General features: G+C 40.3%; 1 protein-coding gene across 2 annotated transcripts in view; it reads left to right on the top strand.

The window, feature by feature from the left end:
- The window catches only part of MOBP (myelin-associated oligodendrocyte basic protein), a 38,301-nt gene extending 33,938 nt beyond the window's left edge, over positions 1-4,363 (top strand). The window contains exons 5-6 of one of the 2 annotated variants that reach the window (XR_001145050.1): positions 2,387-2,470; positions 2,591-4,363. The gene's annotated coding sequence lies outside the window, so the exon portion shown is untranslated. Of the gene's footprint in view, positions 1-2,383; positions 2,471-2,590 lie in introns of both variants that reach the window. The other variant, XR_001145049.1, reaches the window with a different exon arrangement.
- Positions 4,364-12,782: the final 8,419 nt, after the last annotated feature.

Here is a 12,782-nt window from a genome sequence, read left to right as displayed (position 1 = left end):
TCCACCTCCATGAAATGTCTCTGGTATATAGTTGTTCATTATTATTATCCACCCACCCCCAGTCCTTTATGAGTGAAACTATCTAGTATTTTTCTTTTTCTTTGTGGGTTTTTTTTAAAAGATTTTATTTATGCTTACAGAACAGGGGTACAGGCTAGAGGTGTGGTGTGTGAGAAGATTCATCAGAGAGAAAGTGGAGAATCGAACAGGCAGATTGACAAAGTACACTGCTGAGGGGAGCAGCAGGCGGGTCAGGAGAGGTCTGCCTCGTCACGCGAGTCAGCTTCCTGGCCGGGGATTGAACTCGTGCTGCAGTGGTTTTGGAGAGCTTCATAATGCCGTGCTTTAACCCATTACACCACCAGGGATAGCCCCTTTGTGGGTTATTTTGCTAAGCATGATCCCTTCCAGCTCCATCCATGTTGCTGCAAAAGGCATGCTAACTCTTTTTAAAATGATCCCATCTACTTTCTTCCCTGTGATTTTTCTCTCGGTGCAAATATCAAGATTGAGCGGTTCTAAAGGAAGGCAAGTTTATTCAGGAGTTCAACGCCACTATTTTTTCTAAGCTCCCAGTTCTCTCTGAGACTTAGAGCTTGCCTGATTTGCTCACCACCTCCTTCGGAGAGGAGGGCAGCTGAGGACAGACCCAGGCTCTCCAGCATCCTTCCTTCCTCTTCTTCCAGCTCCTGTCTTCCTTTCTTCTCTTTTCCTCATCACATGATTTTTTTAATTGAAATTCACAAAAATCTCAGTTTTTAGATTTCTAGTAGTGCTACTAATGTCTTTTATTAATAGGTATTTTTATTTCCTGGGCTTTACACCATCTCTTCACGGCCTTCTCTAGCTCTGTAGCCACCGTTGAGATTCAGCCCGGACCAGCACCACTTGGACTCAAGTGGGTCTCTTGGACGGGTGACCAAGAATGGCCCCGGAGAGGGGATGCTGAACCCCAGCCAGGTGCACTCTGGCTCCATGTCTCAAATCCCAGTTTTGCTGACTTCCCTCACATCAGGTGCCAAGGTGTCCCTGTACCTCGTAGACAAGCTCGCCTGTGTTAGGACGGCAATGTCACTGCTGGATCTACTCCTGTAGTTTGCTTCCATTTCTAGTTTTCATTTGCTGCTACTTGCATTATCTCCAGTCCTTAGCCATGAAAACCCAGTTTTTCATGTGAGCCTTCGTTTTTCTTCTGGTGTAAGTTTCCCTTCAGTGAGCTCTTGGGGTCCTAATAAGGGAATCGTAGGAGTTCAGTACAGATCTGGGAACATTTAGCACTGTGTGTGTGTGTGTGTGTAAGGTTGTGTGTAAGCGAGTGAGAGAGAGAGACAGAGATTCTCTTCTATTTGCTTCTTCTGCTTCTCCCTGAGCTCTGGGGTAGAAAGGCGCCCTCCCTTCTCTCAGAATCATCTGCAGATAGGTGAGGTGGAGGTACAGGGCTCATGGTAGGGGCGAATGTTGTGCTGTTCCTTACCAGAGTAGAGCAGGTTGGACTGGCGTGTCTTTCTATTCCCCCTTCTTCCGGCTTATGAAATCAAATTTGTTGTGAAAATGAAAAAGCTTTAGTGCACATATATCACCTTACAAAGCTCTATCAAGCCACTTCTTAAGGCAGCTCTGTTTTCTGAACCTCTTAGACTCCCACTGGGAGATAACTGATTTAGAACAATGATATATAGTGATGTTCTCACACAGTCTGGAATTCTGTGATTTAAATGAACTATGCTGTTTTTAGTTTGAATAAAAAGAACATAAGATATACACCACAGGACAGTCAGATCCATATGGCTCCTGTGCCTGTGCGTGTTGGGGGGGGGGAGGGTGTGGATACAAATGGAATTGCTCAGTTTCCTGAACTGCGGAGTTGTTGACAGCTGGTGCCTATCAAAGCTCATCCTGGTGGCCCATGCTTTCATCCAATAATTGCTTTTTCTGCCTCTCATCTCTCACGGTGGTTGGGCTAAACCTTTCCAGTCTAGACACCTCACTTGCCCTGGCCCCACCACTCCCACACCTTTGTTCATTGAACAGATGAACACTGACTAGAACCTCTTAGATTCTCTCTCTCTGTCTCTATTTCTGGAAAGAGTCCTGTCAGGCCCTCACGAGCTAGTGGACAAGAGAAAGAGCCTGCATCTCCAGTGCGTGAAGAGGACAGACTGGCTGCTTTTAGAACTCTTTCTTTCTTTGCTCACATGCTCACTCTTTGGACGAATTGTGTGACCAGAGGGCATGAAGTTGTCGGGTTTACTCAGCTTTAGACCAGGCCCATCCCTTTCAGTATCTACTTCTGAAGAAGGTATGGGAGGTCAACCCAGAATGCATAGAACTAACCCCTGGGAAAATAAAATCCAACTTCAGTTTCACGGTTTCTTACCCCCAGCAGTGCTGTGAAGACACCACCCCATTGTCTTCTGACCTCTGTCATTGCCAAGGAGAAATCTGCTTTCTGTCTCCGTGTCCCTCCATTGTAAGTAAATTATATTTTCTCTTTGGCTGCTTTTATGATTTTTTTTCTGTTTGTCTTTGGCGTTCTGAAGTTTCACTGTGGTGTCACTAAGTATGATTTTTTAAAATTTATTTTGTTTAGGACTCAAGTCTCTTCAATCTGAAGACATATATCTTTCCTCAGGGATATTGTACAACCAGCAGAGTGTCGAAAATTCAAAATTATCAGCAAGAATATAGGGAAAACTCCCATAAGCCTCCAATGAGAATTTATAAACTATACGACACCACCAGGGATACTAGCAAAGCAGCATATTGTATAATTGATGATTAAACAATTGTAATTTTAGGCACCCAGCCTAGAGAAACCTTGCGTTTATAGACAAAGGAGAGTCACATAAATCTGTTCAGTGAAGTGTTGTTTTCCATCAGAAATAGAAATAGAAAGATGTTTGTCATAATGTCTGCCAATAGGAAAGTGAATCAATAGTGAAATATTCATGAATCAAGTTCTAAATAACAATTAAAACAAATGAATCAGATACACCTACAACAGATAGATAAATTTGGAAAACAAAATGAGGAATATAAAAAGTGAATAGTAGATGATAATTGCAATATGATACTCTGCATAAATTTTAACAACTCACCATCCTCTAATTGCCCGATAAGCAGAAACCATAAGCTCTCACACGCTCCCTGTAATGCAAGTTTTCAAAATGACTATAAAATAAAGGGCTATCCAACAACTATCTATTTTTTTGGAAATTGAAAAGATTTGAAATAATTGCTGGTTTGAAGACACGCCAGAAATTAAAAACTTTATAGAAATGGTTAACCATATTAGTCAGACACAATTGTGTTTGGAGAGAGAAGTGGGAGACCAGTGATCAGCCCCGGGCCCCTCCAAAGTTACAAATCTTATGAAACAAAACACCTGCTCAGAGTCAGCTTTGCTGGTTTCTGACAGGGGGAAAATTTTGGGGGATGAGTTAGTGTACACCCCTCCCTCCCAACCTTCTTTTAGTGATAGGCAGGAAAACAGAAGATAACAGAATGTTGCAGAATGTGGAGGATGTAAGATGGACAGTATTCAGAGGTGGAGGGAACTGAGAGCAAAGGAGAGAGAGGGTGTCTGGAGCAGACGTGTGCTGGGAGCTGGGGCTGCCTAGCACAGGCAGGTGCTTGAAGCACCACCTATGACACAACCCTGTGTCCTTAACTGGCCAACTTTCAGGACAAGTGAGAACAGGGATGCAAGGCAGGAGGATGTCCTGGGGTGGGAGGGGAAACCAGAGAGCAGGGAGCAAGAGCGGTAGAGCCAATGAGATGTAGCTCAGGACACCTCAGGCCCAGCCCTCTCGCCACCAAGGCAGCTAGCAGGGTGAGGTCAGAGGGTCCCTGTTTCTCCGCCTGCGGAAGCCATGGCTCGCTGCGGAAGTGGCAATAAAAAGGCAGGGGCATTGAACTACACAGAGCCTAAGGTAGAAATGTTTCTCCTGCCTATATTCAGGTGCTAAATGAACAACAGAGTGAGAATCTTGACCACAGTTTCCAGCAGTGAGACAGGTGAGGTCATTATGCTCCTGGGAATAACAGCAAGGGGCACACCAGGGCCACCAGGAAGAGCAATTAGCGGGGGGCCCCACTAAGCCCCCCAGGGAAACTTCACATCCCTCAATCATCTTTAGATTTTGTCCAAGTCAGACCCATCCTCAAAGCTTGTGGGCTCTCTCCAAGGAATCCAGAAGATGCTCAGTTACTACAGAGTGCAGAATTGGAGAGGCGATAACATAATATGTGTTAATTCATGTAAAAACTTTGGGTAGTAGCACAGAAATGTTAATAACTAGAAATGACTGAATTGCCTGTTTGTCTGTTGTGGAAATAAAACCTTCTGGGAATGGATCAAGAATATCTGGGAATTACTTGAAGCTTGCGGGTGACTAAGTATAATGTGCCTTGGCGATCCTAATGAAAATGTGCGTTAATTCACTTGCATACTTTGAAGGCTTGATTCTGGGGAACATTACTCTGACTGTTGCAGAAATTATACGAAACCCCCAAAAGATGTTATATAAGCTTCTAAAGTGGGGCTTCTCAACCTTCACAACCGGTACATTACTCTGATAATTCTAGATCTCAATCGATCTTTATACCTGATGTTGTGATGGGTATTAGAAAGACTGAGGTGTATACCCAGTTGTCCTGGAAAATACTTAACAACTGGCTCTCTGGAAATCCTGATTCATAGTGTTTGCCAGTCCTCAGGGTGTAAAAGCTTGCACTACAGCCAATTTCAAGCTCTGCACCTGACATCTCTGAAAGCAGAATTAGGGGATGTGCGTAGTTGACTCTTGTGAGTAAGGAACACACTACTGCATGGGTCCGTTGGCTTGTGTGAAACTAATTTTTTTTTTAAGTAAAAATGCTACTTCAGAATTTAAAATGATTCTAGAGAATAAAAGTATACCAAGGGGAAATAAACTAAATTCAAACTGAGGAGCTCAAGTGGAGCAAGTTGACAGATTTCTCTGGACACTTTGATAAAGGATTTTTCTATGTTACACATTTTATTATCATTATTATTTTTAATTATTATTATTGTGGCGAAGAAGTATCTATGTATCACACTGAGTGTACTAAATTCTTAGTTTCTTTGATATTCCCCTAGAGGGAGGCAGGGTTTTCCTTCCAGATGCAGAGCTAAGAGGATGCTGATGGAAGAATCCATGGGAGCTGCATACTGTGAAGCCAGCTGAGTTGAAGGTCAAGGTAGAGGAAAAGATGGGCAACCTTCTGATTTTTGGGGGGCAACAGTGAAATACAGTCCCGTAGTATAATGTAGTATAAAATAATATATATGTCTATTTTCATTAACATTAAAAGAAAACCAGAAAAAATGTTCAAAAATTTAAAAAGTGGATCAATAAGCTATTCTATTAGAATAAGGAAAGAAAAAAGCTCATTAAAATAGAGGTGAATTACAAGAAAAGAAATACAATCAAGGAAAATAAATAATGAACTTTTTTTAGTATAAGTATTTACTAAATATGGCATGGAATATACCTATATTCAAAACGAATTGATGTTTATGTGAAATTTTAAAAAGGTAGAGGTTAGTTGGAAATACAAATCAGAATTCATAGACATTTTTTAAGTACTAGGCTTTGTCTATTCTTCTTCCATAGTGATTTGTGCAGATGGATATTTTTGCTGCAATCCTGTTATATTCCAATAAGCATGTGGAATAAGCCTATTTGTAGAACTACTACTTGTGACTTCTAAAACTGTTTTCCAATCATGGGAACAAATACCCTTGGTCAGGGGGAAATAATCAGAATCAGTTTGGGAATTCTAATGTTGAAAGAAAGTAAGATGGCATGAGGGCATCAGAGAATCTTCAGTCCATAAAAATACAAAAGAAAATATAAAACAAAATTGCCCGATAAAACACCTGATTTCTCAAATGGTTTACTGAAAAGGGTGTATAGGTGTCTCTGCTATTTGAAGGTGAGGTGGTCTTGTGAGCACTTTCCTATGTGTTCCTGTGAACTTTTTTCCATAAGCCAACCTGACAGAAAGTAAAGAAACAAGTACCATTCATTGATTTGAAAATCTTTCAAGCATTCCCGGTCCCCAAAATCAACCTACCAAATCATGCTAAATAACACACAAGAAACCTAAAAGTATACTCACGTACAGTAGAGGCAGGAACGATATGATAAATACACAGACAGTTGAAAAGTACTTCCGGGGAGGAGCTTGTCTGGCCCACGCTGGCTGCCTGGGGGTAGCGGCTACCCCAGAGTAGCTGCTGCAAAACAAATGCTGATGATAGTTTTACTTCTTGCTTTTTGTCACAAAAGTAAAATGCTGCTTGGGTTTCTACCAGTTAGTGAAAACAGGTATTAATGTAGGCATGTGTAAAATGCAAATGGCATAATGTGAGCATTTTTCTTCTTTAAAGATTTATGTATTTGTGCATGCAGTACTAGGGTACTAGCCAGAGGTGCAGGGGGTGAGAAGATTCCCCAGAGACAAAGTGAGGAGCAGAACAGGCAGATCGATGAAGTACACTGCTGAGGGGGGCAGTGGGCAAGACAGAAGAGGTCTGCTGCGCCATGGGGGTCATCTCCCTGGCAGGGATTGAACTTGTGCTGAAGTGGCTGTGGCTAGCTTCGTAGTGCTGTGCTTTAACCTGCTGCACCACCCGGGAGGGTCCACAATGTGAACTTTTAAGTAAGAGCTAGGGAAGACCTATCTATTGGTTAGTCCAAATGATTTGAAAATGCAAGTTGCTATATTTTTGTCTAAAGAGATGGACCTCTAACAGACCACCATAGTAGGAATATAAGGGGATGTTAGCAATATTCCGAAGATCTCTGTGTAATGTGGTTTATCTACTAGGAAGGGTGCAAGCTTATTGGAGAGAGTCAGGACTTCTCGTGATGCTGGCGATCATCTGGGGATGGATGCCTTTGAAGAGCTGTTTCTTTGATCTCCCCAGGAGTAAATGACAATCATTCCTAAGAATTGCTAGCAGAAGGTGCACAGCGGGTGGAGACATCCTCTGAAGATCATGCTGCGTTTTATCAATTAGCCAGGACACGGCAACCATTGAAAGTTATACTTTGTGACATAAGGTCATTTGTCCAACACCAGTTCCCTTTGCATAGGCAGGGGAGCTATGTCCTCTTTCTATACTATTTTTATTGTCACATGGTAGCATCTCAGATGGCAAGTCAGAAGCAAGCCTGCCTGCAGGAAACCTCACCACAAGGGGAGAAATCTCACCAATCAGTGTCACAGGATGGTAAATGGACACTAGTGGATAGAAAATTGAATGCGCACTATGGAATGGAAAAAAAAAATGGCGTGTTGGTGACACAGACTGTTAAAGATAATTGAAAAGTAAAAGAAGAAACAAACAAAAGGAAATATACCATAAAATGTAAATTAACAAAACTCTTTCTAGCAAAATTTTAAATTTAGGAAAGACTAGGAAATAAGTGAAGGAACAGAAAATAGAATGATAAAGGGTAAATCTGGACATAAACTGGTGAAGAAAAAACATATTTTCACTAATCACAAACAAAAGTATGAAAATCAAGTGGGAAACAGGTTAATATTATGGCAGCTGATGTCTACAAGAACTAAACGTACAATAAAATAAGTGAAAAAAGGACATAACAGGTGGTTCTTTGCAAAACCTTTATCTTAGACACATAATAACAGTTCAAACAAAATTGGAAGAAAACCAACAACAGATTTGCCACAGGCAAAGGCTAAGATGACCCCAAATATATGCAACCAGAAGAGAAACCACTTTGCCCAAAACGGGTAGTAGAGCAGTCCTGCTGGGACATATGTTGGGGGTTTTGGGTGGAAAGTGAGTGGGATAAAGGGAGGACAAAGAAAAGAGAGCTTTGGCAATGTGCTCATCTAGAAATGCAAGGATGGCGTCTCGGCTTGCTTGGGATTCTCCTTATGTTCTCATGAAGACAGAGCAAATAAAAACCACTCTATTTATAAATGTTTTGTGCTACTCAGTCTTTCTACTTTGTCTTTAAATGTCATTCATGACTAATGTATTTCATTCTACCTTCAGACTTGAATAAAGATTTCTTGACTTGAATTTCATTAATAGAAACTCTCTGCTTATTAGACATTCACATAATGGAATAATGTATAGTTGAAAATGAATGGAAATTTTGTTTGTTGCTATTGAATAATCTCCAAGACAAATAGTTGGAGAGAGTAAGATTGGGTTGAAAAACAGAACATGATATTCCTCAGTGTTATCCTGAATGGTCCTAAGAAAGCTTAAATGACATATCATTGCCAGTCAAAAGTGTGTAGCAAGTTTATATCAAATTGAAGAAAAAAATTAAGATAATTCATATTGCTACTTGCCAATTGAATTCATTGTCAGTTGACAACTTGCTGGGTTATGAAGAGAATGTGTTTAGTCATCAGCATTTATCAATTTGTTTCAGTGTTTTGCCAAGACTGAGGTAGGAATTCAATACGAATCAGGGAACCTAGAATCATCCTGCACAAATGCTAGCCCTTCCTCCCACTCAGTGATAAATCAATTGAGTCTGTGACTGAACAATTTTCAGCGGTGGAATATCATACTCTTTGAGAAGTTATAGACTGAATAGAATGTAAATATTCTAGTTACCAAGGGAAATAGGAATTCATTAAATAAATAATAATAAAGACTCAAGTCTAAAAAAACAAACAAACAAAAGGCAGATTTTTATTTTTCCAAGAATTTGCTGTCTAAATAAACAACCATTAGAGGGAGCTCTGGTTGCAGCTCAGAAACAAAATTACCCTTCATGAATTGATAGTGCAAATGTGCAAAGACTCAGAAAATATATAACTTTTAAAAAATGAAATAAGAATCGACTAGGTATTCTTTAGATCACCATTATGTATATCTGAACTAGCTGGTAAACTTGCCTCATGGAGTAAAGCTGGGTGGAGAGGGCAAGGCACTGGGTTTGAGTCCAGCCACATCATAAAGCAGCTGTGTGCCCTTGAGTCAGTTGTTTCCTTCTTTTTCAGTCCATTTCCTCTCCTGAACAATGAAGAAGATGACAGTGATTAGTGTTTTTCTCTAGATGGGAGAATTCTAGGAGAATTAAATTTTTTTCCTCCAAGACAGCCTTCTTGAAATGTTACATTCTACAAAGCTGATGGTCTTGAAAGAACTACTGTAACCACATCCTCAGTCATGTGGATGATCCACTCGCACTCAAAACCAGCCTCTGTAATGCCGTTTCTGAGTTCTATTGACAAAACATTTGTACCAAGTGATCCCTGTCTTGAAGTGACAGCACTGAACTTTTAACATGTTCCTAAGCTTCTCTGGATGACTAAGGTTGGTGTTGTCAAAATGACAACAGTTGACTTATCATACTCATGATATAAAGACAAATTTTCTCTTCAGCAGAGATAATGTACAATTGAAAGCATTGTTATAGGATAGGCTTTAGAGTCATAAGTTGTTTGGCAAGTTGAGATTCTGATTTCATAGAATGAAAATCATTGCAGAAGAGGAATATAGTTATTACTTTCATTTCTTGGGTTTATGAGGAAAGATTAAAAAACTTGCATCCAGGCAAGTGAAAAGTGCATGATAATAAATTGTGCTGAATAAGCCACATGCAATTAAGAGTTCTCTGGAAGTTTGGAAAGAGAATTGATTCTTACTCAACACCTATGCCTTCAAAAACTCTAGATCTTAGCAGATGGAAATATACTCACAGAAAGTAAAGTCTTGTTTTGGTGCTATCAATTCAAAACAATTTAGCAGCAATAGCTGTGCAGATTTTCAATACATTCTCATTATTTTGGACAGCGCACCTTTATTGAGAAGTACATAGTAATAATGGGGCATAGGTAAATGAAAAAATAACTCTGAAAATAAAAATAAAATAGGCCAACAAGTAAAAAATAAAAATAAAATAGGCCAACAAGTAAAAAAATCCCCAACTTTACAAACACTGTATGTTTTTCTATTTTTAAACCAGTATCAATGTTTCACTTTGCAACACAGCATCAACCATTGCATTTAGCTGGATAACTTAAAAGAAAGCAGTTTTGTAGTTTTGGACCATTACCCAAAAAATGCATCATGTCAAGGAAAGGGTGTTAATTAAGTCTTTACCTTCATATCAAATCTCCTTGGTATCCACCAACAGTCCACTCAGCATGACTTGGCTTCCCAAGTCTCTGTTCTCTGAGTCTTAGTGCTTTCCTGCTATTCCTACACAGACCTAACCTGACTATATGGAAGGAAAAGAGTCAGCAGGGAAGTTTTTCAAAGTAGTTCATCCATTTGCAGAACTCTGGGAATGGACTGTGTTATGCTAACTCAGCATTCTGGTATTTCCTGCTAAAGCACATGATTCCATAGATGACAGTGAAGAAGATTTGCTGACAAATATAGCTTTGAGCTTCTTTTGCTAGCATGGCCCTACCTCAACAAAGACTTGACACACAAATGCTAAGAGAATTTGCAGGATGGTGCTAAGCAAACCCTGGAATTAGAGAAACTGCTTAGAAGTTTCTCTTTCTTAAGAACAGGAAAAAAACTTTAGACCTGCATTGACCATGGGAAAATCTCAGTGTTGGTCCAGTCCAAAGGGATAAATGACAGGGCTGGACACAAGCAAATAACTTGATGTCCCATCAAGAGAATGACCATAAGCATTTATTCAAGAGGAGAGGGTGGGCATGAGAGTGGACCAGAGAGGGGTGGTAGGACTGGTAACCTCAGCCTGCTCCCTTGCTAGAAATATCCAGACCTTCCTCAGTAAAACAAAACTTTGTATGTGACCCAATGAACCCTCCTTGTTGGTGTTCTATGAGATCCTACTGCAGATCCCACTCTTTTCTCAAACCATAATTCTTTGCAACCCCTTGTTACCTTTCCAATGATGGTACACTGGGCAACCACCCAGCTGATCTGCTCTTACCTAACTCTCAGGAGAGCATCAGGAAAACAAGGGCTGGTCAGGTACATACAGGCTGTTCTCTGAGAAGTCAGTTCTTCTTTCTGACCTGTTTTTTCAGTTGCCCTATTCCCTTCTCCTCAGGGTCTTTCTCCTACCACCCCTAACCCCCTTCCAAACCCTCCACCCCGCATTGAGGTTCTCTTTGTATCCCTCCATTTGCAGGCAGTTTTGACAAATGTGATTCATTTCCATCTGGAGTCAAGTCTCTACCCCCAAAAGGAATGCTTTACTTCTGGTTGGTGGACAGCAGGAAACAGAAGTTACAAAGCCTTTTGTTTCTGAGCCAGGTGTGAGACTCAGCACTGAAGGGTAATGCTGAGAGTGGCAGCAGTAAGTCCACAAAGTCCAGCTGAAACAGCTCCTGATCCAGGCAGGGAAGTTTCCTGGTTCTTTAAAGACGAATAGGCATTGGTTTTGATGTAAGCAATAAGATATAAAGTCTTCAGAAGACTAAATGCAGGGCCTGGAGTGAAGAATGGAGGCTTCATTATAGATATTGATCTCACCCTCACCACACCCTGACAAAATGATAGCCAAAATAAAAAGTGACATAATCAATCTATATGAACAAAGACAATTAAAAAGGGATATTCTTTCTAAGAGAGTTCACCCAGTTTTGGTGAGCAGAGTATGAATACCGGAGGAGAACAGTGTAGTACTGGCTGGGTAGTTACAGACAAAATGGGACCAGACTTATATGAAACCCTCCCCAGAAGTTTAACACTTGGAGATACCTATAAATGAAAAATTGGCAAAGATTTGGACAGTTAAATTTCCTGAAGGTCTTTAGCTGGTCTGAACTGAATTCATTTGGGAAGAACCTGACTTGAACTGACAGGAGGCTACTTGTTGTCTTTGTTTTTTGGAGTAGATTTGTACACTTCAATATTTCATTGCAGAAATATTGATGTTTGAGAAGTTTTATTTATAAAAATGTCAACAAGAGTTGTAATATAACTCTTTTGGAGAGACAGAGAAAATTAGGAGTAAGATTGAGGATGTAACAACTGAAGCTTCAAATACCCCAAAAGAAGTAAAGGCAAAAGCACAATGCTGTAAAACTGATATAGCAACAAATGTCAGGGAAGATACATTCTTCAGAAATAAGGTAACAAATACTTAGTAGTCCTATAGCCCTAGAAAAGTAGATGTTCAAATAACTCCTCTAGTAATTTCTACCAAACAGTCAAGGAATAAATCATTTAAGCTTACTATCTCTCTGAGATAATATAAAAAAGACTATTTCCAAACTGATTTTAAGGTGCTGCTTTTTTTTTTTTTAAGATTTATTTATGTATGCATACATGAACTGAGGTACAGGTCTGAAGCACGGGGTCGGGGGGTGGTGAGAGGATTCACCAGAGACAGAGTGGGGAGCAGAACAGGTGTATCTACGGAAATATATTGCTGAGGGGAGCAACAGGTGAGACAGGAGAGGTCTGCCATGCCATGAGGGTCACCTCCCTGGCCAGGGATCAAACTTACGCTGCAGTGGCTGTGATAGCTTCATGGTGCTGTGCTTTAACCCATTGTGCCACCAGGGAGGGCCCTTAAGGTGGTGGTTTTATCTTTGATAACTCTCAGGATAGCATGGGAAAGGAAATTTTTGGCTTAAGTATCACTTATGAACATGAATTTAAACTACTAGCAAACTAAACACAATGATGTAGCAAAGTGATAATACATAAACACAAAGTAGGACTAATCCCTAGAGAATGATACTAGTTTAACATAAGAACATTAGTAAATAGCATATGTAACCCACCACTTTAACAGATTAAGGCATAATCATTATTATTCCAG

This window comes from Condylura cristata, unplaced genomic scaffold, assembly GCF_000260355.1.
Source record: "Condylura cristata isolate star-nosed mole 26May11 unplaced genomic scaffold, ConCri1.0 scaffold00004, whole genome shotgun sequence".
In the NCBI taxonomy this organism is placed as follows: Eukaryota; Metazoa; Chordata; class Mammalia; order Eulipotyphla; family Talpidae; genus Condylura; species Condylura cristata.
Note: the sequence above shows the minus strand (reverse complement) of the source record. Positions and strands in the feature narration are given on the sequence as shown.